The sequence below is a fragment of the Bactrocera neohumeralis genome, unplaced genomic scaffold (assembly GCF_024586455.1).
Source record: "Bactrocera neohumeralis isolate Rockhampton unplaced genomic scaffold, APGP_CSIRO_Bneo_wtdbg2-racon-allhic-juicebox.fasta_v2 cluster10, whole genome shotgun sequence".
NCBI lineage: Eukaryota > Metazoa > Arthropoda > Insecta > Diptera > Tephritidae > Bactrocera > Bactrocera neohumeralis.
In genome coordinates this window covers 15372093-15397926 of record NW_026089623.1, presented here as the reverse complement: position 1 = coordinate 15397926, position 25834 = coordinate 15372093, and the positions used below count along the sequence as shown (strand labels likewise).

Here is a 25834-nt window from a genome sequence, read left to right as displayed (position 1 = left end):
ATTTATATTGCATATCTCACATAATGACTAACATTTTTGATCAAAAGTCAACTATAGGTACTGGGCTCCACATATTCGGTAGCTATCGGCTTGAACAATTTTGATTGGATTTGGACAATTTTTGGTCAATAGGTGGCATACTTTATGGGAATTATTACCGCACAATTTTATTCCGTTTTATCAATTACTTCTTAATTTGTGTACTGGAAAGTGAAAGAATCAAATGGAATTTTAAATTATGTTATATGGGAAGTAGTTGTGATTGTAGTGCGATGTCGCTCATTTTCATACCGTGACATAGAAGTATTAAAATAATATCACATACTAAATTTAGTCGAAATCGGTCTATCGGGTGTGGAGATATGGGATTTCATCAAAAAGTGGGCGGTACCACGCCCATTGTCCAATTTTCACACCAAATCCGATAGAGCCCCCTTATACCATCTATATAACACCCGTCTAGAATAATTTCGCAGGATTTCAGTGACCAATCTAGTTCAAGGCGCTTTTTTAAAAGGGGGAAAGAAGAGGAAAATGTTTAAGCCTATATGTTAAGTAGAAACCTTGTAGTTTAGTAAAAAAATAAGTTTAAGTTCGACCTCGTCCGACACTATAACCAAACCACTTATTTCTAAAAAATTAAAATTTTTTTTTCGTTTTTTTGATGTTTTCCCGAAAAAAACAAAATAATACATTAACTAAATTAATCTTTATATTATTAATATTAAATACATACCATGTTGTCCAGAATCCATAAAAAAAAATTTCAAGAATTCTCTTCACGCGACACAAAAAACCACTTGCAATTTCGAGAACAATAGAGAGTATCGCGAATAAGGACTTGTGTACTGAACGAAGTCTTGGTTCCGACTACTTGTGTGGCAATATAGCGGGCTGCAGGTCAATCATTTAATCGGTTTATTGTAGTACAGTTACTTAGGTATGAAAAAAAATAAATTTTGAGTAGCATCGCTGGAGTTTGTAATTCTCACTTTTGTCCGGTTTTTGAAGGAAAATGCTCCTATGTGTGTCGGGACTAGGAAAAATGTGCGGCAATGCCTATCTAGACTTTAAAAACCTAATTGCTTAAGTGCCGAAAGGATTAATTCAAGTTTTCAAACGCCGCGATAAGTTCACAGATTGCTAACAGGAAGTGGAAGTTAAGTTACAATTTAGCTTTTGTACCTTAGTTTATATAAATTGCCAGCACAAAACCAGTAAAATAGCTATAGCTATGTTGAAACTACATTTTGATTGTTTTATTCTTCATCTCTTTACTTCTGAGTGTTATTGATTTTGACCCAATTGCCACCATTGTATATAAATTTTTAAGTATTACATAAGTTTTTTAAATGCAAAACTACTTCATAACATATTTCATATAAATTGTTGATAAGTACCTTATCAGTTTATAACATTTTATAATTAATCATTAATATATCAAATTACATTATTGTTTATATATTATTATATTAAGGATGATCCATTTCCAGGTTCCCTACTTTTTTAAAGAAAAACACATAGACTTCAAATTTAATGGGGAATATTTATTATAATTTGAAAGTACATTCTCTGGCATTTAATTTTTGAAGCTTATCTCTTTCAAATGTTGGCCACGACTACATCCCAGTTGGACCATCCGTTGAGTCCAATTTTCGATGATCCAAGGCCTGAATCGGAAAAGAATTATCCACATTGACTTTAAGATTTTACCAATCAATCGGCTCAAAATGAGAAATTATCTGCTCACCGAAGTATCCTCTCAATAAATACACTGATTGATGCGATGTGTCGGAAGTGGCGCCGCCTTGTTGAAATTATGAGCTTCAATTTCAGGCATGTAATGTTCGCTTATAACAACGCATTAACGATCGCCAACAACAGTTTCGTTCTCAACGGCATCATTTTTGAAGAAATATAGGCCGATGCTTTCACCGGCCCACAAACCACACAGACTGTAGTTTTTTCTGGATAAGAGGCAGCTCGTGAATCTCTTCAGGTTTCTCTTCGTTCTAAATGAGATAATTTTGCTTGTTTACATACTCTTTGACACAAAAGTGGGCCTCATCGCCGAACAAAAATGTACTCGAAAACCTAGGATCTTCGAACTTTTCAGAAGCCCATAGAGTGAAGCGAGGTCACTTGGGAAGGTCGAGCGGCTTCAGTTCTTGCACAAGCTATATTTTGTAGGATCTCGATGTAAAATGCGCCAAATTCGAGTTGCGACGAATCTACTCTCCACCATCTTTGTGTGCACTCTCGGATACCGCTTTATATTTTCTTCACTGCATTCATGCAATCAAATTTCTCTAGTTTATTTCAGTTCTATATTTTTTATGCAATGGCTCATACCAGTGTTGCGTGGGAAATGCATATTTCGCGGTGATGAGCCAACCCACCATTTCCGGTAGTATCGAATATATTTGTAAATTGGTGGTGGAGCGTAAACACGGCTAAGTGCGTTTTCCTAATTCTATTGAAGAATACAATAGAATTAAGACTGGGTAAGTTGTAATCCCATTTAAAAGAAAATAAATCGCGATACAACAATTTTATTCCAGATTTTATTCGAAATTTGGAATAAAGGGTGTAATTGGAGCAATTGATTGCACTCATGTTGGCATAATTGCACTTGCCTTGTCAAACACAGTTGTACCGCATGATTATATGAACAGAAAAGGTTATTATAGCATTAATGTTGAAGCGGTAAGTATTATGTTCAATAACTAATTAATAAGTAATTAATAACTAATTTTCACAATAGGTTTGTGACGACGAACTAATTTTCCGGCACGTGAATGCAAAATTTCTCGGCTCATGTCATGACTCCGGTATATGGACTACTTTGCCAGCAAGGATAAAGCTTATAAGAGAACACTCTGATGGAGCTTTTAAATGGCTTTTGGGTGATTCGGGATATCCATTGGAGCCATGGCTTCTTACACCGGTGACAAATCCTGAAAACCCAAATGAACAATAGGCAAGAAACACGATTGAAAGAGCATTTGGAGTTTTAAAACCACGCTTTTGTTGCATTTCAAAAGAGAGTACATTGCAGTATAAACATTCAAAAGCTGCATTATTTGTATATTCTTGTACAATATTTCACAATATATTACAAAAACGTGGCATTTTTATAGATGAAACCGAAATATTGACAGATCGATCACATCCTGAAAATGTGGTAGCAATATCTGAAATCCATTCCTGGGAGTATTACACTCGAGGCAGGGCAGCACGTCAAAGATGCATTAACACATTAGATAATTCAAATTCTACCAATATATACTTCAAACCAAACTTCATTTATTTCATTTATAAAATAAATAAACATAACAATAAAAAATTCTTATATACATAAAAATCCACATTTTTCACTTTCACTTTTTTGTACAAAAAACATAACAATAAAATAATTCATATATATAGTACATAAAAAGGAACATTTTTAATTTTCACTTTTTTGTACAAAAAACATAACAATAAAATAATTCATATATACATAAAACGGAATATTTTTAATTTTCACTTTTTTGTACAAAAAACATCATTTTTATTTTATATTCATATATACATAAAAGGGAACATTTTTAATTTGAACTTTTTTGTACAAAAAACATAACAATAAAATAATTCATATATACATAAAAAAGCACATTTTTCACTTTCACTTTTTTGTACAAATCTTCTGTGTTTTTTACAATGGTCTGAGCAAGCGCCACCATCGCTGCCGCTAAATTATTAATAGATTCCGTGTGTTTGTTAATGAAATCTAATGTTTGAATCCGGAAAGTCTGTCCTCCTCGGCTTTTTCTTTCATCAAATCCATGTAATTCCTGAACATTTCGTCCGTCGTAATTTTGTTTGGTACGGGACCATGACGGAGTGCAGTCATTGGACGCATCCGAAGTCGTCATCAGGGGTGATGGTGCAGCTGTGAAAACTACTTCTTCCTAAATTAGAAAAAGAAAAAACAATGATAAATTCTGCATACTCGTATTGGTCTTTCTTGCTGTTCTTACCTCTGTGCCAGTGGCTGGTATGTACATCAGCCAACCCATCAACCGCAATTGACCCCAACGTATCCAATGCTCTCTGCTCCGTTTCAGAGAGCTCAATTGTTGAGCTGTGACCGCCACCTGTCACCAGCTTGTGCGCCTTGGATCTCCTTGCACGTGACCGTATTTGATTTTTCCATTGGCTCAGATTCTGTCAAACAAAGGACATGATGGAGTTCCGGATGGGCCCCTTTAGGCCATTTAATTGTACAGAGAGTTTCGCCCAAAGCTCCTCAACCCTTTTCGGCCGCGATGGGTCGTTTTTATGCAACTTTATTTCAGGATGAACCCGCACAAAGTTCAGATAGCACTCGATTTGCTCCTTCGAGGTGCGCAACGCTTTATTATGATCTGTAAAAAAGACACATTTTACATATACTATAATTGTTTAATCCAAACAAATACTCCTCTGCATTACTCCCACAAATTACATAAAGTAATAGAGGCGCAATGCAGAGGAATATCAACCGCCCCAACTTCACGCAACAGGCGAAAAAAGAGACAAAAAAGAAGACGATTTTCCCGCGCTTTTGACAAAAAGGTCATTATTATCCCGCCAACACAGCAATCAAGCACAAGTGAAAGTACAAGCGAATACGGAATCAAACCGAAGTGAGACATTCTACTCAGTGAACATATTAAAACGTTTTGAAACAAAGTGATAAAACAATTACTAGTGCACATTATACTAAAAGAGGTCAACATTATCTTAAATTTCTAAATAAAACAATACGGACACAACACAGGAATCCACACAAAATCAATCGGCAATAACCTACAGCGAAGGAATAAACCCAGCACACAAAACGGATTAGTATATCTGAACTCGTAACAATATGTATGTATATTAACATTGAATTCTAACACTATATATACAAAATACCTTTTAATTATTCGCAATCGGCCCCATACGTCGACATACCCCGACATTTTTGGTCCTATCGAGCCGCGATAATTAAAAGAAAAAGTCTTCGTGGGAATTTTAACAACAACATTATCGTTCGAACTCCACAACCCAACCTGAAGGTATTAAAAGAGTGCACCCAACAAACAAAAACCCTGTACGCTGAAGCAACAGATACCCCAACAAGTAATTAAAAACAAAAACGAACCAAACTTAATCAAAAGCGGAAAAAATTTGTAAGTGCGACCCATATATTTTTCAATATAATAATACAATATAAAGTGCAAATCATATTTGTTAAAAAACACCCAATTGTCAAATTGTGTCCCTAAGAAGACTTAAGCATAATTTATTGGTTTTATTGGGTTGACAAAAATTTGATTTGCACTATTTAATATTTACCAAAGAGAAGAAGTGCAATAATAAAATATATGCATATATTTTGCCGTCCGCTATTGCATTCTTCTTGTTGAACTAAAATTACATATATACTTAAATAAATATACACCCGCTACGTACCTACATACGAATAGCGCACCCATTCGCATATATTTGTTGGTGACGAAAATTGCTGGCGAACAGCACGTCAAAAGACAAATACCCAGTAGGAAATTAAAAAGGTGACCCAGTAGGAAAAAGTGCAAAACCCTGCAAAATTTAATTTATCGATTTTTTTCTACGAATCATCGGAAATTTAATAATTTCATATAAATATTAACAATCGGACACCATCGAGATAAAAGCGACAAAATTAATTTGAAATTTTACAAAATAAATAAATCATTAAAGAAAAAGTTTTTCAAAGTTTGTTTTATTACATTTTCGTAACTCTACGCGATTTATTTTTCTCATTCAACCCAAATATTAAATATATCTTACCGAAAAGTGGAAATGGAAGATTTTAAAATTACAACAACAGATTTGATTGAATTCGTGGAAGACCATCTTCAGACACAATGTGAAGATGAATCGGTCTATACCCTAGAAATTAAAAGGGTCGAACTAAATTCGCTTTATGAAAAAGCAAAGCGCTCATACGATGCGATCAGAAGAATTTCTCGCGAAAGTCATGAAACAATCGATTTCATTGAAGTGAAAGAAAAATATCAAAAAAGTTATCGAATTTACCTCTCTTGCTTAGCTTCCATCGACGAAGATGTAGATACGCGTAAAACACAGGTGTCAACCCAACCCATTAAGGAAAGGACTTCAGAAGCCACGATGATGGATTTCGCCCCTGCAGTTCACCTTCCACCATGCGACACCGACATTTTTACGGAGATTATACAACTTGGCCCACCTTTCGGGATATGTTTACAGCTCTGTATATCCGTAACCCAAGTATTAGTAATGTTGAAAGACTCTTTCACCTTACTCAGAAGACCCGAGGAGAAGCAAGAGAGGTTATTCAAAACGCACCCTTAACAAATGATAGTTTCATACTTGCCTGGAAAAATTTAGTCGACCAATACGAAAATAAGAGGTTGCAGGCACAATTAAAGACCCTTTTTAACCTACCCCAAGTAACTCAAAAAACAGGTTGTGCTATAAAAGGCTTACAACGTTCGGTTAATAACGTTTTAACCAATTTACACAATCTTGAGATTGACACAACTAGCTGGGATCCGATATTGATATATCTTTGTAGTTCAAATCTACCTAAGCAAACTCTCGAAACTTTTGAATATACCCTAGCAGATAATTCAGATATACCGACGTGGTCAAATTTCGACAGTTTTTTAATGCACAAATACAAAACTCTCGAATCTGTTGGAAATTTCAAAGCTTCAGTAGCAAAATTACCCCCATTCCACACCGGTATAGTTAAACGAACAGATGAAAAGAAATACAACACTTTTCATGCAAACGTGGCTGAAACGCCAATTGCTAGACCCTCTAACACCCAAAGGAATAATAATTTCAACTTTACTCAAAATAATATAGATACAGAAAGCAAAAAGCAGCACTCTATTCGAGAATGTCCCAAATTTCTCGCAATGAATGTAGAGACACGTATCTCCACAATCAAAAAATATGATTATTGCTATAACTGCTTGGCCATTTCACATAGCTACAAGAACTGCGTGAGTAAATTCTGGTGTCGTAAGTGTCACAAAAAACACAATACTCTGATACACAGAGAATCCAGCTTTCGACCTGAATCCACTCCGGAAATACCAAACGTCACTAGTTCGAACCCTGAAAACGCTTCAAGTACCGCACTACCCACCCAAAGCACAAATACAAATCGGCAATCCTACACAGCAACTATACAGTCCACAAAATCATCAACCCAACACCCACCCAACCCAAGTAGGAAGCAGATATTACTCGGTACTGCAATGGTTCAAATAGAACATAATGGCCAGCGATATTCCGCGAGAGCTTTTATTGATTCAGGATCGGAAGCCACATTTATATCTCGAAGACTTCAAAGAAGTTTGGATATACCCACCCACTCTGTATCAGCCCAAGTGACCGGACTAAACAATGCAGTTTCAGCAACACCAACGAATATTTGTGAAATCACGCTTTGCTCACCCTTAAACACAAATTATAGGGTATCAGCACAGGCATTTATACTAAATAGCCTAACTGATAATTTACCCTCATACCCTTTGGATCCAAAGCAGTGTCTTAAAAATCTTGGATTAACTTTAGCAGGCACCCAATTTTACAAACCCAGACCCGTGGATATATTAATCGGTAGTGATATCTATCCAAGTATTTTACTCAATGGAGTAAAGCGAAACATACTAGGTTCACTCTTAGCTCAAGAGACAGAATTCGGATGGATATTGTCCGGACCCATCACCTAACCCACCAAAAATTCCGCCATAGTATCATTTCACAATAAAGTGAACCCCGAGAATCTATTCACACGTTTTTGAGAGGTGGAGGAAGTCCCAAAGGAATCCGTAGTTTCCAAATCGGACCAAATTTGTGAGGAAATTTTCCAAAAAAACTACCAGTCGATGGGCGCTATACAGTAACCCTACCCTTCAAAGAACAACGACAACGACAATATTGATATCGGATACTCTAGACATATAGCGTTGGCCCAATTCCTCAGAAATGAACGAGCTTTACTTAAAAAACCCGAAGTGAAAGCAGAATATGACAAAGCAATTATGGAATATTTGGAACTCGGACAAATGAAGAAAATAGAATATGACCCTTCTGTTAAAGCGACCCAATATTACTTACCACACCACGCAGTCATTAAACCCGATCGTATAACCACGAAATTGCGAGTGGTATTTAATGCATCTTGCCCCACGTCAAATAACAAAAGCTTAAATGACGTTTTACATATCGGGCCTACTTTACAGAAAGACCTTGTCATTCTGATCACAAATTGGCGACTCTTCCAATTCGTTTTTAATGCGGATATTCAGAAAATGTACCGGCAAATACTCGTAGACCCTAACCACACTCGGTACCAAAGGATATTATTTAGGAAGTCCCCGGAAGACACAATAGAAGACTTCGAATTGCAAACCGTCACGTTCGGCATAAATTGTGCGCCGTATCTAGCGATCCGTACCCTCATGAAGCTAGCTGATGATATAGAAGAAACCCACCCATTAGCAGCCAAAACACTTCGCCAGGAAATGTATGTAGACGATGTTTTAGCTGGAACACATGACCTGACCACGGCAAAGCCAGCACGAGATGAACTCATTTCCGCTCTGAAGTCCCCAGGATTCGCTCTGCGAAAATGGACCTCCAATGACCCACATATTCTGAAAAGACTTTTAGAGACGGAAACACTCAACCTTTCGGAATCCGAGAACACCAAAACCCTGGGCATTCGATGGAACTCCAAAAAGGATGCATTTTTCTTCCTCGTTAACCCAATAGAGAAAAAACCCGCACACACCAAACGTCAAGTTTTATCAGCCATAGCAAAATTGTTTGACCCAGCCGGTTGGCTTAGTCCAATAATAATCACGGCAAAAATAATTATGCAACAAATATGGCTAGATAAAACTGACTGGGATGAAAGCCTGAAGCCCCTCACCCTACATCGATGGAACAGCTTCGTAAAGGATTACGACAACATAAACAAAATTGAAATACCCAGATGGACCCATTTCAACCCAACAGCCACCATTGAATTCCAAGGTTTCTCTGATGCTTCAGAAAAAGCATATGCCGCGAGACTTTATATAAGGGTTTCAGTTGGACACAAAATATGGACAACTCTCTTAGTCTCAAAAACAAGAGTTGCTCCCATTAAAACCGTATCCCTACCCAGATTGGAACTCTGCGGAGCGGTTCTACTAGCTAACCTTGTTAACTCTACCCTATCCCAACTACACCTAACCCAATATAAAAATTATTTTTGGACTGACTCAACCATAGTTCTTGCTTGGTTAAACAAACCACCCTGTTCATGGACCACTTTCGTTTCTCATCGAGTAGCTGCAATCACCGAGAAAGTGGGAGTCGAAAATTGGAACGATGTGGAAAGCCAAGACAATCCCGCAGACTTAGAAAGCCGAGGATGTACACCCACCGATCTATTTAATTGCAACCTCTGATGGCATGGACCCCAACGGCTACAACATGAAAAGGAGCATTTTCGAGCATCGGAGAAAACATACAACACTACCGTGGAATTCAAACCCATTAAGACGTTTGCGATAACCACCCAAGAGGATATACTCGAAAGGTTTTCCTCATTCCTCAGAGCTATTCGCGTTATCGCTTACCTATTCAGGTTTTGCGCAAATTCCTCACCAAGGAGGCGAGAAATTGATTACTCAAACCACGAAATAACCCCGGAAGAGTTCAAGACAACCCGAATGAAGTTAATTATTCACACCCAAAAAACACATTTCCGAGAAGAATATGATGCATTGACCCGTAAAACCCAAATACATAAGAAAAGTTCATTATTGACTTTAAATCCATTCATTGACCCTAAAGGAGTTGTGCGAAGTGACGGAAGATTAACCAATTCCGCAGCGCTATCATATAATGAGCACCACCCTATCTTATTACCTTATAATAGTCGTACAACAAAATTACTAACTCAATTTACCCATTTAGCAACGTTACACGGCTAGTTCTCCGACTCCTAAGGACAGAATTCTGGATACCCAAAGCAGAAGATGCTGATTAAAATAATAATACATCAATGCAAAACGTGCATCATACACAACAAGGCTCAACAAACCCAAATAATGGCAGCTCTTCAAAATGAACGAACCATCCTAACCCGGCCGTCTGCTGGACCCTATGACATCAAAAACTACACTCGGGGAACATGTCTAATCACCAAAGGATATATATGTGTATTTGTATGCTTCTCAACTAAAGCAATACATCTCGAACCCGTTAGCGATCTCACTACGCAAGCCTTCCTAGCAGCATTCTCCCGCGTCTTCTCGAGGCGTGGATGTCCCGCCAATCTTTATTCTGACAACGGAACAAACTTTATAGGAGCTTCACAGTTGCTAATGAAAGATCGGCGTGAATTATTACAGACACTTCGAACTCAAATCACATCTCTCCATAGCCATCAAAATATCTCATGGCACTTCAACCCACCAGGAGCTCCACATATGGGTGGATTATGGGAAGCAGGCGTAAAAAGTCTAAAAACCCACCTAAAAAAGATAGCAATATTACAAAAATTCACGTTTGAAGAATTTGCTACCCTATTGAACCGCATTGAAAGTTGTTTAAACTCTCGGCCAATAAGCCCCATAAGCGACGACTCATCAAACTTGGAACCTATAACTCCAGAACACTTCCTTATAGGTACCCCATTGTTAACCCCTGCCGAAACCAATTTAGAGGATGCAAACTTAAGCATCGTTAACAGATGGCAGAAACTAAAAATACTCTTCCAGCACATTTGCAAGAGATGGAAGGAAGAGTTCCTTAAGGAGCTACACAAACGATACAAATGGAAATATCCACAACGTAATGTTGAAGTTAACGACTTAGTCGTTATAAGAAATGAAAATATCTCACCCAACGAATGGAAGCTCGGTCGAATCCAAAAAGTCTTCCCCGGCTTAGACAATAAAACACGAGTGGTTTAAATCCGAACTGCTCAAGGCACAATAACCAGCCCCATCACAAAAATTGTGATATTAAATACAGAATACATAAAAGTTTTCTCTTCTTTTTTTAGTGAAATGGCCCCAACAATCACCAACTCACCCAAACCTCGTCGTATGAGCTCAACAATTACCATCCGGTCCCGTAGCGCAACCCGTAGCATTACACCGATTTCGGAAGACGACACGATGTCACGACGCATTCAACGTTTCAAGTCGACCCTTCCCACTATTCGTGAAGAAAAGGAATGCGATGATCGCACAACAAGAAAACCGATCTCACATCGTAGAAAACATTCATCATCCCGTCATGTCACATGGGAAACGTCATTCATCCCTACACGGACATCCGAGGCTATACCCGGCCAACGATGCAAATACTGTTGAGAAACATCCACTTGCGATAGAGACCCGGCTACCATCCTTACTGGCTAAGCAGACCCTATTACCCACACTGAAGATCCGTTTAAGATGCGATGGCGAACGGTATAAAGTTCGAGCCATTTTGAACCCTACCCTCAAAATTACAAATATAGCGGGCGAACTCGTTAAAAAATTAAAACTGCCAATTACATACCTCAACACTTATCGTATTTGTAGTATCAAAATTAGCTCAAATAATGACACAAAGTTTTGTCTGGAATGTAACGCAGTAATCACCCACAATTCACCCAAAAAACCCTATGGGAGAGACTTAAGTGACGATGTGCATATGCGCTTTGAACATTTAGTCCTCGCTGACCCTCAATTCCACAGCAACAAAGAGCTAACGTTGGAGATTGGAGCGGATCTATACCCTCAAATTATCAGAAGTGGACTCTTCAAACCCGATAATGATACAGTGGTGGCGCAGAATACAGCATTTGGCTGAACCCTTACTGGCACCACCTAACCCTAAGTATACTGCTGATAAATGCTCAAAAAATTTCAATTTTCAATACCCAATCAATTACCCTATTAATACTAAAATTATTTCGCAGATTTTGCAAGGTGGCCAGGATGTTTAATCCAAACAAATACTCCTCTGAATTACTCCCACAAATTACATAAAGTAATAGAAGCGTAATGCAGAGGAATATCAACCGCCCCAACTGCACGCAACAGGCGAAAAAAGAGACAAAAAAGAAGACGATTTTCCCGCGCTTTTGACAAAAAGGTCATTATTATCCTGCCAACACAGCAATCAAGCACAAGTGAAAGTACAAGCGAATACGGAATCAAACCGAAGTGAGACATTCTACTCAGTGAACATATTAAAACGTTTTGAACCAAAGTGATAAAACAACTACTAGTGCACATTATACTAAAAGAGGTCAACATTATCTTAAATTTCTAAATAAAACAATACGGACACAACACAGGAATCCACACAAAATCAATCGGTAATAACCTACAGCGAAGGAATAAGCCCAGCACACAAAACGGATTAGTATATCTGAACTCGTAACAATATGTATGTATATTAACATTGAATTCTAACACTATATATACGAAATTAAGAACAATTAACCAATATTGGAAACACATACACACTCATATATTTATATATACACTATTAAACTCTAAATTTATAACGTGAAAACTAAACTAAATACCTTTTAATTATTCGCAATCGACCCATACGTCGACATACCGCGACAATAATAATCATAAAATAATGAGATTTATATTGTTTACAATTACTTACATTCCTTTTTCATTATTCTCAAATATAAGGATGAACACATGTGTTAATCGATAATTGTGTTGTTAAATTTTTTAATATTTACTTAACAATTGATGCAGATAAAATGCATATGTTAGGCATTTATTATAAACTATTTCAGTATTAGTTTTCAATAATTATACTGTGCAATTATTAAGAAGAAGTTTTACTGCTGAAATTTTATGAAAAAAAACTAATTGCATGCAATCGTTTCATACATTACGATTGTGCACTTGCACTCATCTCTAATCAGCTAAACTAAACAGCTGATTGCTGCCCTTCTTTTCACCATTCTATTTGGTGAATATTTTTGAGACTGTATCTGCCAGATACCACGTTTTCCATACAAGCCCTTGATTTCGATCGTTCGGTTTGTATAGCAGCTATATGCTATAGTTAACCGATCTGAAAAATTTCTTTCGATATTACATTAATTCTATGAAAAATAACTCATATCAAATTTCGTGAAGATATATCGTCAAATGAGGAAGTTTCCCATGCAAGCATTTGATTCCGATCGTTCGGTTTGTATAGCAGCTATATGCTATAGTAAGCCGATCTGAACAATTTCTTTGAATATTACAATATTATCTTAGAAAAAACCTGTGCCAAATTTTGTGAAGATACATTGTCAAATGTGAGAGTTTTGCATACAAGAACTTGATTCCGATCCTTCAGTTTGTATGGCAGCTATATGTTATAGTGGTCCGATATCGGCAGTTCCGACAAATGAGCAAACAAAACTGAGGGACTAGTTCGTATATACACAGACGGACAGACCGACAGACAGACCGGCAGACAGGCAGACACACAGCCGGATGTGGCTAAATCGACTCAGCTCAACATGCTGATCATTTATATATGTATGTATATAGGGCTCCGACGCTTCCTTCTGGGTGTTACAAACTTCGTGGCGAATTTAATATACCCTGTTCAGGGTATAAAAAAACAAAGAACATACGGTCGAAACAAAACAAAAATTACAATTGGCAGAAAAAGCACATACAAACGTATTGGCATCTTTAATTGTTCACACATGCATACATATATTCAAAGACCAAGTCGGCACCTTTCCAGCAATACCCCTTGCTCTTAAGCATATTACCATGTACACAAACACGCACATATCGTGCAGACTCATCTCCAAAGGTTATTTGTTGTTATCAGTGTACACTGAGAGAATTTCTTTTTTTCTCCTATTTTCACCTATTATAGGAACTAAATGTACGGAGATTCTAAGGAATCTAATTCAACACAATGCCTAAAAGTACAAAAAATTATTTCTGAAGAAAAGAGCCTATGTACACCCGCAGAAGCTACACGCTCAAAGCAAAGTGCTACAAAGCTAAAAGATATTTCATATTTCATCTTCACCGAATCAAGACAATTCCTAATCGGTATTAGAAATAAAAAAAAGAAAATCTAGGCAATTTCTGAACACGTCTCCATGCTACGTATGACGCAATCGTTTAATCTGACGAATCAGATCTACCTGAACATTCTTAAATCCTCGGCTAACGCCAAATATGAAAAATGGTTAGACCAGTACGAAGAAACAAAACTATGATCTCTGATCAATTAAAACAAATAAAATCAATTGCACCTACACCGACAACCGAGAGTAGAGCTGCCACAAATATAAGCCCAAGAGGAAGGTCCAGGCATTCACCCTAAAGCCACCATGAGATACAGAAATATTTGATTGAGGTTATGAACAATGGCCTTCTTACTGGGACATGTTTACATAAACCATCCGAAATTATCACAAGCGCAAAAATTGTATCAACTCAGATACAAACCCAAAAATCAAGCAGGCGTAATAGTCAAACAGTTTGCTCTTAATGACGAAAATTTAAATTTCTTCTAAAAGTACGCTACGAAAATGAAAGAATATAGGTCGACCAACAAGTGACGATATTAATGAATTTACCAAAAATTCAGAAAGAGACAAATGAGGATTCATAAAACTTCAATCCACTGTTTCAAATTGTTTGTCGGTTCTATCGACACATAATATTCCCACATTCAATTGGGATCCCACACTGGTAAATATATGCACATCAGCATTACCAGAAATGCTTTTGTGGGAGCAATCGCTCTCAACACGACCTAAATCGAAGTTTCACTAGATCACAAGCTAGTAACAACAACAATGTAAACAGAAGCTTTTTTAAGAATCAATCGTTCACATCCGAACAATATAAACAAACGTCATGCGAAGTGCGTAAAGGAGGGCTCAAGCAAAAATTTTGCAAAAAGTTTAAAAAATTATATATTAACGAAAGAAAATAATTTTGTTAGAACAAAACTTTTAACCCCGTAGGACGGCTTTATCCAATTATGATACAAGCGAAAATTGTAATACAAGAATTGTGGCTAGACGGGACCGACTGGGACGAACAAGTGAAACCTGTACGCTTCGAAAAGCGGTCCCAGTTCGTTAATAATCTTAATGACATTTTGCAGACACAAACTCTACCGTGGGTAAACTATTCCCCTGAATATAAAGTAGAATTACACAACTACTTGTGCCACTATCTACGTGCGCACGCAAAGCGATACCATAACCACAAGCCACCTACTAGCGGCAAAAGCAAAACTTGCTTATATCTATGGTCCGATTCCGATATCGTTTTAGCCTGGTTAGAAAAACCACCACACGCGTGGAAAACATATATTTCTATGTAATCGTCTCAAATACTAGACCTAGTAGGATCAGCCAAATGGCGACACGGAGCCAGTGCTGACAATCCTGCTGATCTAGGTACAAGAGGGTGCAAACTCCTGCATCTTGCCACCCTCACGCCCTGATGAAATGACACCCGATAGTTAACAGAATCCACAGATTCTTAGCCACAATCGCCAATGCGCAGCATAATTGCCCTAGAAAGTCGAAAAATCGACACCTATCATACAATATTGGTTAAAGGAGGAACTAACCCCAATGCGATACCTTGACGCACCAAGACTTACAAAATTCAAAGGTCGCTCTTATCGCATCAACCCAACACGTTACTTCGGCCACCCTATAATAATACCTGAGAAGTCTCCATTTGCCACATTATTCTTGAATTACATCCACATATTAATGCAGCACGCCGAACATCGCCTCATGCAACATATGGTACGCGAAGCTATTACAGTCCTCGCCTTAAGCCCCAAATTTAGAAGTGAATCTTCCTGTGCAAGATTTGCACAATGCACAAGCAGGAAATGCGAACGCAGATTACCGCAGCACTTCCACCTGAACGCTGCAATTTAGCGAGCGCAATTTCATGAGCGATAATGGGAAAACATTCATAAGAGTCCAACGAGCCACAGAAAAACAATTTGTGGATTTCTTAAAACAAGTGTTCTCTGACATCGTACAAAAGTACGCCTCACAAGGTATCAATTGGCAATTTATATCCCCAAGCGCTCTTCATATGGGTGGTTTTAGGAAACCAGATGTAAAGAACTTAAAATCTCATTTCAACAAGCTATTATAAAGAATTCACGTCATTATTAACTAAAATGGAAGCTGTTCTCACCTCACGGACACTCAAGGCACTCTCGCAAGATTTCTCCGATATCACAGCCCTAACTTCAGGGCATTTTCTAAAAGAAGCACCCATTCTGGCCACACCTGTGCCAGGCGTGGAGTCGCTATTCGCATTAAATAGATGGGAAGGAAGGAAAAATTAGAGATTGTGTTCTGATTCATGACGATTGTCTCCCCCTACCGAATGGCGACTTGGCCGCATAGGGAAGCTTTACCAAGGCTCCGACGGTCATATTCGTGAAGCCGATCTTCGTACGCAATCAGCAAAGCTAACAAGTTCGCTAGTAAAACTGTGCTTTTTACCGCCCACCGATAACAACGAAACGAAAACCGATAAAACTTTCAAATAAACCGGATTTAATAAATATTTAAAAATAAACTTCGAAAGAACATAAATGGTCGATTAATACAATGAATGTCAATGTGCCACGCCAAGCGGCTGCCCCAGATGCAGCTGCCCGAACCACACCAACGGCTCCTCGTAGTGGAACGTGAGCATTGCCGTCAACACCGACACTAGCAGTAGACCCGCAACGCATTCGATGTCCAATATGTCGTTAACCCCACCGCTTGCCACACTGCGCCATCTTTAAGGGGTTGCCACTTTAGCAACGCCAGCAGGTCGCCCCGGCCATTGTCTTAATTGCCTGGTGTCTACCCACAACACATAAGAGTGTACATCGGGCAATCTGTGGCAAATATGTTTGCGGCCTCATCACACCCTTCAGCACCAAACCACCACGCACGACATATGTCAACATACTGCCGGCTGCAACCGCTGCGCAGTACGATGGCCGCCAATAATTCGGGAGGCACGATCCCGTCGAACAATAGACCCATCATCATCCCGTATCTGGCGGCCACAGAATGGGATGTCAGCACGTCGCCAGCTACTAAGGCGCGTTCGCTCCGCACCTCAGGCTTCGACAGCTTTGTAGCCACGCTTCAGCAACCACAACGACTTCTAAGCTGAAATATTCGCCTAAGGGGCCGGGATGACTAAATGAGCCTCAGTCGTCTGCCACAAACAACATACAAACGCAACACTAACCCCGGTCACACCATTCACCAAATTAAAATCTACATCACTGACAATATAGATTAACCACACTTACCTGGACATCACCTATGTATAATCCACATCAATACAACCCACACGCGATAGCATCCCCCATCCACACATGTAAATACACACCACATTGGATACCACCTAACAAAAGGTCTCCACTGCACAGCTGTTCGTTTTTGATTAGCTACTGAACCCGAACGCCGCCTTTTTTCGTCACTGATTGTAGTTTGCGCTACTAGTTATTTAATAAAACCTTTAAGTACATTGTGCATACTGTGTGAAACAGATTTAAATCGAACCTTACACCCTTTGTAATAAATCTGCAAATAAAGACCACAAAACCCGGGCGTCTAAAATTTATAAAATAAAGAAGTGAAGAAAAAAACTTATTTTATACTTGTCTTGTCAAAAGAAGTAGCACCTGTTGGCAAGAGTTATCCTGCGTTAGATTTCTAGGCTGACATTGTTGGTGGTGTTTACGCTGGTTCAAAGATAATTGAAATTATCTACAACTTCAAAGTTATGACTGTCAACTGTGACGTGAGTGCCAAGTCGCGAGTGCGACGACTGTTTGTTTGATGACAGGAGATATTTCGTCTTGCCCTTGTTCACCGCCAGACCCATTTCTTTTGCTTCCTTATCCAGCCTGGAGAAAGCAGAACTAACTGCGCGGGTGTTGAGGCCGATGTTATCAATATAATAAATACGCCAGGAGTTGTACACTCTTATAAAAGATGGTACCTTCTCTATTTAGTTCTGCAGCTCGAACTATTTTCTCCAAAAGAAGGTTGAAAAAGTCGCACGATAGGGAATCGCACACAATTCGTTTTTGTTTGTTTAATTTATCTCGTTTTTTTTTTATTGTTTCACTAATCCATAGTGCCTCTCACTATGGCTCGAAGGACCATGAATAAAGAGATACAAAATTTAGATAGAACACACACTCTTAAATAAAAATAAATTTTGTTTTTATTTTGACGATATATACTTTAACGAACTTATAAATTTTAATATCAAAAATGTTATAACTTTTAATTGTAATAAAATTAAAGGTCAACGAGCGTGCGGCGAGAATGCACTGCCGAAGCTGATTTGATTTTGTTGGCGATCACGTTTCCGCACATCGAAGTCACAATGTATAATCGCGGTAGAGCAGCGTAGGTGTCGACCCGGCGCAGTGTTTAAGCGAATATGTGTATAGCGAATGTTGATGTGTTGATGGGCGAACTGCAGGTGACGAAAGATGTCGAACGAATTGTGAGCCCCTTCCCTTTTTGTCCATACCTTTTGATGAGTGGGTTGATGTACAGCTGTGGTGAGTTGAGTTGGTGTTGCGTTATGGTGTCATCGGCTGTGGTGTATTAAGCTGTCTTGCTAGGGTGCGTCAGTTTTATCCAGGTAGAGTGGGGGAGACTTAGATCATTTAAACAGTTGTATAAAAGGTTCTTAAGCCAAAGTCAGCGTAATTGTGCAATGAGTGGCACAATTTTAATGTAACAGCCAGGCTCGAATTTGCCAAATTGCACCCTAAAAATCAATTTCATGCAAGTGATGGATGGCTAGCAAATTTCAAGAAACGATACGGTTTAGCCACTTAAAAATTTGTGGGGAAATCCTCTCAAGCAACAAATAAAAAATTACACCGTTCATTCAAAATTTGCGGGCAAAAATTAATGAAATGGAAATTTCGGACATGCAGCTATATAACGCAGATGAATCTGGATTATTTTATCGTTTTCTGCCCGATAAAACATTTTCGCGGAAAACGAAAAGACGGCACCTGGACGAATAGTAGCTAAGGATAAAATCACATTTATGTTGTGTACGATCGCAGATGGTTCGCATAAGTTAAAACCATTGATAATTGGTAAATCCGCAAATCTCCGTTGTTTCAAGAGGTTTGAAAACCCAATGGAATATGCTAATTAGCAAAAGTCTTGGATGAATTCAGAACTATTCTTCCGCTGAGCGTTTTTAAAAATTTCTCTTAACCTCAAAACCGCTAATTTCATATGCATTTGTTCCGGTTTTGAAGAAAGTGATTTTGGCGCAAATTGCGTTTTTGCTTCAATTCCATTTTTTCTACGTAGGTCTTCGCAAATTTTCTGCTGAAAATAATTCACCACGAAGGGCATTATTGCTGATTGACAACTGTACAGCACATAAGCCAATTGACGAGTTACACTCAGATTATGGAAAGATTGCGGCAAAGCTTTTATCACCTAACGTGACAGCTATTTTGCAGTCCATGGATCAAAATCCCATTAGACTGCTCAAGTTAGGATACCGGGCTAAACTGTTATGGAACATTGTAGCACAAGAAAACGTTCCGTTTGAGAATATTTTGAAAGAACATTCAATTCGTGATGCCATCTTGCTGCTGAAATCAGCATGTGATGAATTACTAAAAGCTGTGCTTATAAAAGCTTGGAGAAATATAGAACGGTGGGACGATGATCAATACGATAGCGAAGACGAAATTCCACTGCTTACATTGATTAGATCAAATAGTTCTCACGATGATACACTTCGAGAACTACAATCGGTATTGTCCAAGATGGGTGGTGTTGACGTCAGCAGTGAGGTCATCGAAAATTTGGAACGACGACCAAAATACGGAAGATGGTAAAGGTTGCGAAGTGTCTGACAATGAAGTTGAAGAACCAGTTAACGAAGAAGATATGCAACAACAGAAAGTGAGTTTTTCGGAGGCAGTTGATTCCGTTAATTCCTTAATAAGGTGGTATGAAAACAATATTGATACAATCAGATATCACATGTTCTTAATATGCGCACAAAAATTGTCAGGTGCTATTATACAAAAGAAAAGAAACAAATAAGTCTCGACTACTTATTTATACCAGCCCTTACAAATTAATATGTACATAAGTATGTAGGTATAATGTGGAAAGTACAAATTAAATCAAATGTTCTGTTTTGTTGAGAGTAAAAGTGAGTGATGCAAATAAATTAAACATTTATATCATGTTTGTTAACCAAAAGTTAACTTTTTAGAGCGGTATGTGGACGCTGAAAACCGGTCAACTCAGCCGAAGATTTAACTTTCTTGCATGTGTGTAAAATGTGCGGCTGCATCCGATCTTATCCCTTCCTTACTTGATATTTTCTGCTTCTGTGTGATGCGAAGTCTATGTAGGAATTCTTTTCTTCTTCTTAACTGGCGTAGACACCGCTTACGCGATTATAGCCGAGTTAACAACAGCGCGCCAGTCGTCTCTTCTTTTCGCTATGTGGCGCCAATTGGATATTTCAAGCGAAGCCAGGTTCTTCTCCACTTGGTCCTTCCAACGGAGTGGAGGTCTTCCTCTTCCTCTGCTTCCCCCAGCGGGTACTGCGTCGAATACTTTCAGAGCTGGAATGTTTTGACCTAGCCAGCGTAGCCGCTGTCTTTTAATTCGCTTAACTATGTCGATGTCGTCGTATATCTTGTACAGCTCATCGTTCCATCGAATGCGGTATTCGCCGTGGCTAACGCGCAAAGAACCATAAATCTTTCGCAGAACTTTTCTCTCGAAAACTCGCAACGTCGACTCATCCGTTGTTGACATCGTCCAAGACTCTGCACCATACAGCAGGACGGGAATTATGAGCGACTTATACGAGTTTAGCTTTTTTTCGTCGAGAGAGGACTTTACTTTTCAATTGCCTACTCAGTCCGAAATAGCACCTGTTGGCAAGAGCAATCCTGCGTTGGATTTCCAGGCTGACATTGTTGGTGGTGTTAATGCTGGTTCCTAAATAGACGAAATTATCTACAACTTCAAAGTTATGACTGTCAACAGTGACGTGAGAGCCAAGTCGCGAGTGCGACGACTGTTTGTTTGATGACAAGAGATATTTCGTCTTGCCCTCGTTCACTGCCAGACCCATTTCTTTTGCTTCCTTGTCCAGTCTGGAGAAAGCAGAACTAACGGCGTGGGTGTTGAGGCCGATGATATCAATATCATGGGCATACGCCAGCAGCTGTACACTCTTATAGAAGATGGTACCTTCTCTATTTAGTTCTGCGGCTCGAACTATTTTCTCCAAAAGCAGGTTGAAAAAGTCGCACGATAGGAATCGCCTTGTCTGAAACCTCGCTTGGTATCGAACGGAAGTAGGAATTCTCACTGATCTTTAATTAGTAACTGGGAAGCTCCTATAAAGTTTTTTCTGTTGTCGGAATAAAGATTGGTGGGACATGAGAGAAAGACTTGCATTGTGAGATCGCTAACGGGTTCGACGCGTATTGCTTTAGTTGAGAAGCATATAAATATAAATATGCATCCATAGGCTCTAACGAAGTTCATACCAGTGACCGTAAATTGTCGTATTAGAATAATTCTTTCATTTGGAAGAGCTGGCATTATTTGGGTTTGTTGAGCCTTTTTATGTGTGATGCACGTTGTGAATAGGTAAATAATTGTTCTAATCAGCATGTTTGCTTTGAGTTTACAAAATTCTGCTAAGAGTCGAAGAACTACTGATTTCCGCCGTGTGATGCTACTGAATGGGTGAAGTGAATTTATAGTTCGTCTCAAAATGCTTGCCTTTCATCGGCCTTTTCAGGCAAGTAAACAAAAAACTTTGGTGCGGCCACATCTGGGCTGTAGGGCGACTGCGGACGCGTTGGGATGTCGGTCTTGGTTAGATATTGACCATTCGTTTGAGTCTCTTGAGAACTTCCACTTGGCGTTGACGATTTGTCAAAGAGGAACAAATTAATGGTAGACGATGCATTCAATATCAAAAAAACATCATGAGCATTTCACTTTCCATTTGCTCATTCATCACCAACCTCCTCCCGACCCTCCAAAAAGGCCTGGTGTCACCAAAACACACCACTTCTTGTGCATTAGCTGCTTAAGCCTGCTGGATCATATCAAACTATCGCTGATTTACCTGGCTTCATATAGAGTTTAATTACCTACATCTGCTCTAACGAACGCTGCATTTCCGGCTTGCACTACTCACAGAAACACGTCGGGCGAAAATGTTTTCAGGTGCTCGGAGACAACTGACCAGACGGTCGTTCGTTAGCTAGGAACGCCCTCTACCGAACAGTCGGTGCGCGCACGCTCCGAAGTACAGTCGCGGAGAAAATCAGTCCTTTTACTGGAAAGTAGGTTAACTAAGAGGATGAGTTTAACCTGGGTAGGGATGCGTTTTTAATGAGAGCAACTCTTGTTCTTGACACCCGGAGAGAGTTGTGGATATGTTGTCTTCGACTCTGATATTGAAGGAATTCGATTGCCGTCTTAATACAATTAAATTCTTTATTCAACTTATTTAACTTAATGTTTTTCGTTTTAGCTTTAGACATACGTCGCTTGACGCAATAGGTGAGTAATGCGAACTTGAAGCGTTATCAGGGTTCGAAACAAAGACTTTGTCACTTCGTGTATCAGAGTATTGTGGTTTTGTATTAAATTTCTTTTCGTCTGCTTTTTTATCTGTATCTGAGTGCAATGGTGGCAGTTTTACTATTGAAGCCTTAAGGGTTTCCTACAGATTCGGGGGTATTACATTACATTTCGAAGTTTGATCACGTCGGGATAATCGAATTATCTGCCCTGGCATATTTAAAGGCTTCTACATTTTGTTAGATAGTTTTACACTACAAAATCAAGTCCCAGCTTTTCAATTCAATAATCAATAATAATTTCATGTCAATTTCAAGGTTGGTCTTATTCATTCAACATATACCTGAATTCTCTTATTTTCATATTGGTTATCTAAATTTTTTCAAGCAAGTATGAAACCATCGTTTATCAAGGAAATTATCTCTCTTGCTTCGCCTCGGGTCGTCTCTGTAAGGTGAAATAGTTTTTCAACATTACTAATTGCGTATATACAGGCCGAATATATGTATGTATATACATATTAGGGCGGGTCGAATTTTTTCGCATACAGCGGCTAGCAAAAGCGAAAACTACAGTAAATTCTAAGAAAGTTTTGCCAAGAAACCATGGGTCTAAAATTAATTCCCAGTTCGCGCAGAGCGACTTTAGATTTTGAGGTCATACCTATTAAATTGTACTCAAAAACCTATAATTTTAAAAATAACAGCCTGCCATGCAATTAATGCAATAATAGCAGGCTTTTGTAACTTATTTGTTTTTTCACGTAGCTGAGCAAAAAACAACAAAAAAAGCAATCGTATGGTATTTTTACCGCACAAGTGGTCTGCGTTGAATAAACAATAGTGTGTTCTAAATAATTTTTTTTTCAAGTTTAAATAGTTTTCGATTAATAAATTATAATGGAAACGTCTGCAATGTCAGTTGATTCCACCAATTCAGAAATTGACACAATTTCAATGAACTCCGGGACTTTCTTTGCCAAGAGATTTAAGTGATCTAAATCTACCAAGTAATCGTGACGTATTAAATTACTATTTATTTTTACGCGTGGCTGAGCAAAAAATAACAAAAAAAGCAATCGTACGGTAATCTTAACACACAAGTGGCAAAAAAAATTTGGAAAATTTGGAATAAACTAAACATTCCGTTAATCAATGAAAAAACTGCCTCGAAAAAACTAAAAACTTTGCTAAATAAATACCACAATGAAATAAAATTTAAAAGTAGACCAAGTAAGTCTTCAACGTTTCTGGAAACAATTGATCAAGTTTTTTATATTGGAAAATGTCAGTGCGCAAAAACATTGCCTTGCTGCTGTGGTTTAATACCCATCGAACTCCAAGAATTTATGATTGATCAGCACAGTAAGAGGAAGCTAACCATTCCCGAATTCGAGGCGATTGCTGTTGACCAACAATCAATACTGGTGCCAACTAGTCTTGATCCAACTTTTTTTCCTGGCTCAACAAATATGGATGTTGAATCAGAGGTGATGTTTGCCCTGCCAACTGCAAGAGAGCCAAGTTCGTCGAAAAAAAAATTAATTCCAAAAGGTACGATACACCTCATTTCGCTATGGCTTGCGATAGGTTTGGAATCGGTAATAGGGTTGCTTCTTTTTTGGCCACATCGCTTTTCAAAGATATTGACTTTAAAGATGAAAATGGGGAACCAATAATTATGGACAAATCTAAAGTTTCACGTGAAAGAAAGAAATGTAGAGATTCTCTTCGAAGAAAGCAACGCAATGACTGTGATCTGCTAGCCTTCTCCTTTGATGGCAGAAAAAACAACTCTCTGACGAGCGAAGAAGAAAGGAAGATATCATCCGAGAATGGTAAAAGAATTACATCTAGTGGTTCTTAAAGAGCCTGAAAGCAGATTGTTGGGTTACGTAAAAGTCGACGCCGAGGACGCTAAAACAAAACAGAAGCAATTGTGCGAGTTCCTTATAGAAAAAAATATGTCCTTGAGAGACTGATTGGAATTTGCTGTGATGGAGAAGCAACAAATACAGGTTCTGAAAATGGAATTTTAAGGAGATTCGAAGTCATGTTGAATAGACCATTGCACTGGTTAGTTTGTTTATTACACTTTAATGAACTTCCACTTCGTCACTTGTTCTCCGCATTGGAAAAGTTCACTACAAGCGGACTGCGCACAGCTAGTGGGATAATAACAAAGCAAATCGAAACATGCGAGCAGATGGCGGTAAGCACACAATTGTTTTAAAGAGCCTAATATGTACATATATTTTGATCTGAGCTAAATAATAAAATCTTTCTGTAGGCTGTACCCGACTTTGAGGCCATTTCGTTAGGAGATATGCCTCCACCCATTCATGAAAAAATGCTCTCGACTGACTTTCAGTACTAGTATCGAATGGCAAATGCAGTTTGTGATGGTTTCTGCCCCGAAAATTTAGCCAGTATGAAACCGGGACAAATTGTGCAAGCAGACTCTTACGTTTATACGTGACACCTAGTTCACCATCAGCGAATTTAAAAACTTTGGCAACTTACATAATGAAAGTTTACGTACCGATGTACTTTAACATTAAGTTCTACAACTCAGTTGTATACGGCAGTCTCTTATTTTTTAAATTTATACAGTCCACGCGATATTTACCACCAACGCTGCGAGAAATTGTTAACACTCTAATCCAAAATAATTCATACCTCGCTCATCCTGAAAATATCTTACTGGCAATGCTTTATGATAAGAGAAAAGATGTTCGCGAAAGAGCCATAAAAAAGATACTACACTATCGTGATAAAGTTTGTGATCCGACTAATCTAAGGGTTTATGATAAAAAGCACGCAATAAATTTTGAATGCTCAGACTACTTTGATCTGGTTGACCTAGATGTTGACAGTGTTTTGTCTGAGCCTCCATTCTCAGCAAACATTCCATACGAACACTTGTTGCAGTTTATTGAGTCTGATGATCCGCCGCTTCCTGACCCAGGGATTCCATGTCATACCCAAGCAACTGAGCGTTGTGTACAGCTTTTGACAACAGTTTCTCGACGCGCTATTGCAAAGAATAGGGACGATATCATGGCCATAACTATAGAAAGTCGTACTACAATACCACGCATGGAATCCAAAAAAGACT

General features: G+C 38.5%; 2 long non-coding RNA genes and 1 pseudogene across 2 annotated transcripts; 2 read left to right on the top strand and 1 right to left on the bottom strand.

Annotated features, from left to right (window-relative positions):
- The first annotated feature begins 2318 nt into the window (after positions 1–2318).
- On the top strand, positions 2319–3220 carry LOC126765483 (uncharacterized). The gene is made up of 3 exons (XR_007668451.1): positions 2319–2504; positions 2562–2706; positions 2765–3220. It is a non-coding gene; the product is annotated as an uncharacterized LOC126765483 (long non-coding RNA).
- A 402-nt stretch (positions 3221–3622) lies between these two features.
- On the bottom strand, positions 3623–12569 carry LOC126765468 (uncharacterized). The gene is made up of 3 exons (XR_007668435.1): positions 12430–12569; positions 4023–4833; positions 3623–3953 (listed from the first exon to the last, which is right to left on the bottom strand). It is a non-coding gene; the product is annotated as an uncharacterized LOC126765468 (long non-coding RNA).
- Positions 12570–18545: 5976 nt separating this feature from the next.
- On the top strand, positions 18546–20232 carry LOC126765545 (uncharacterized; annotated as a pseudogene).
- Positions 20233–25834: the final 5602 nt, after the last annotated feature.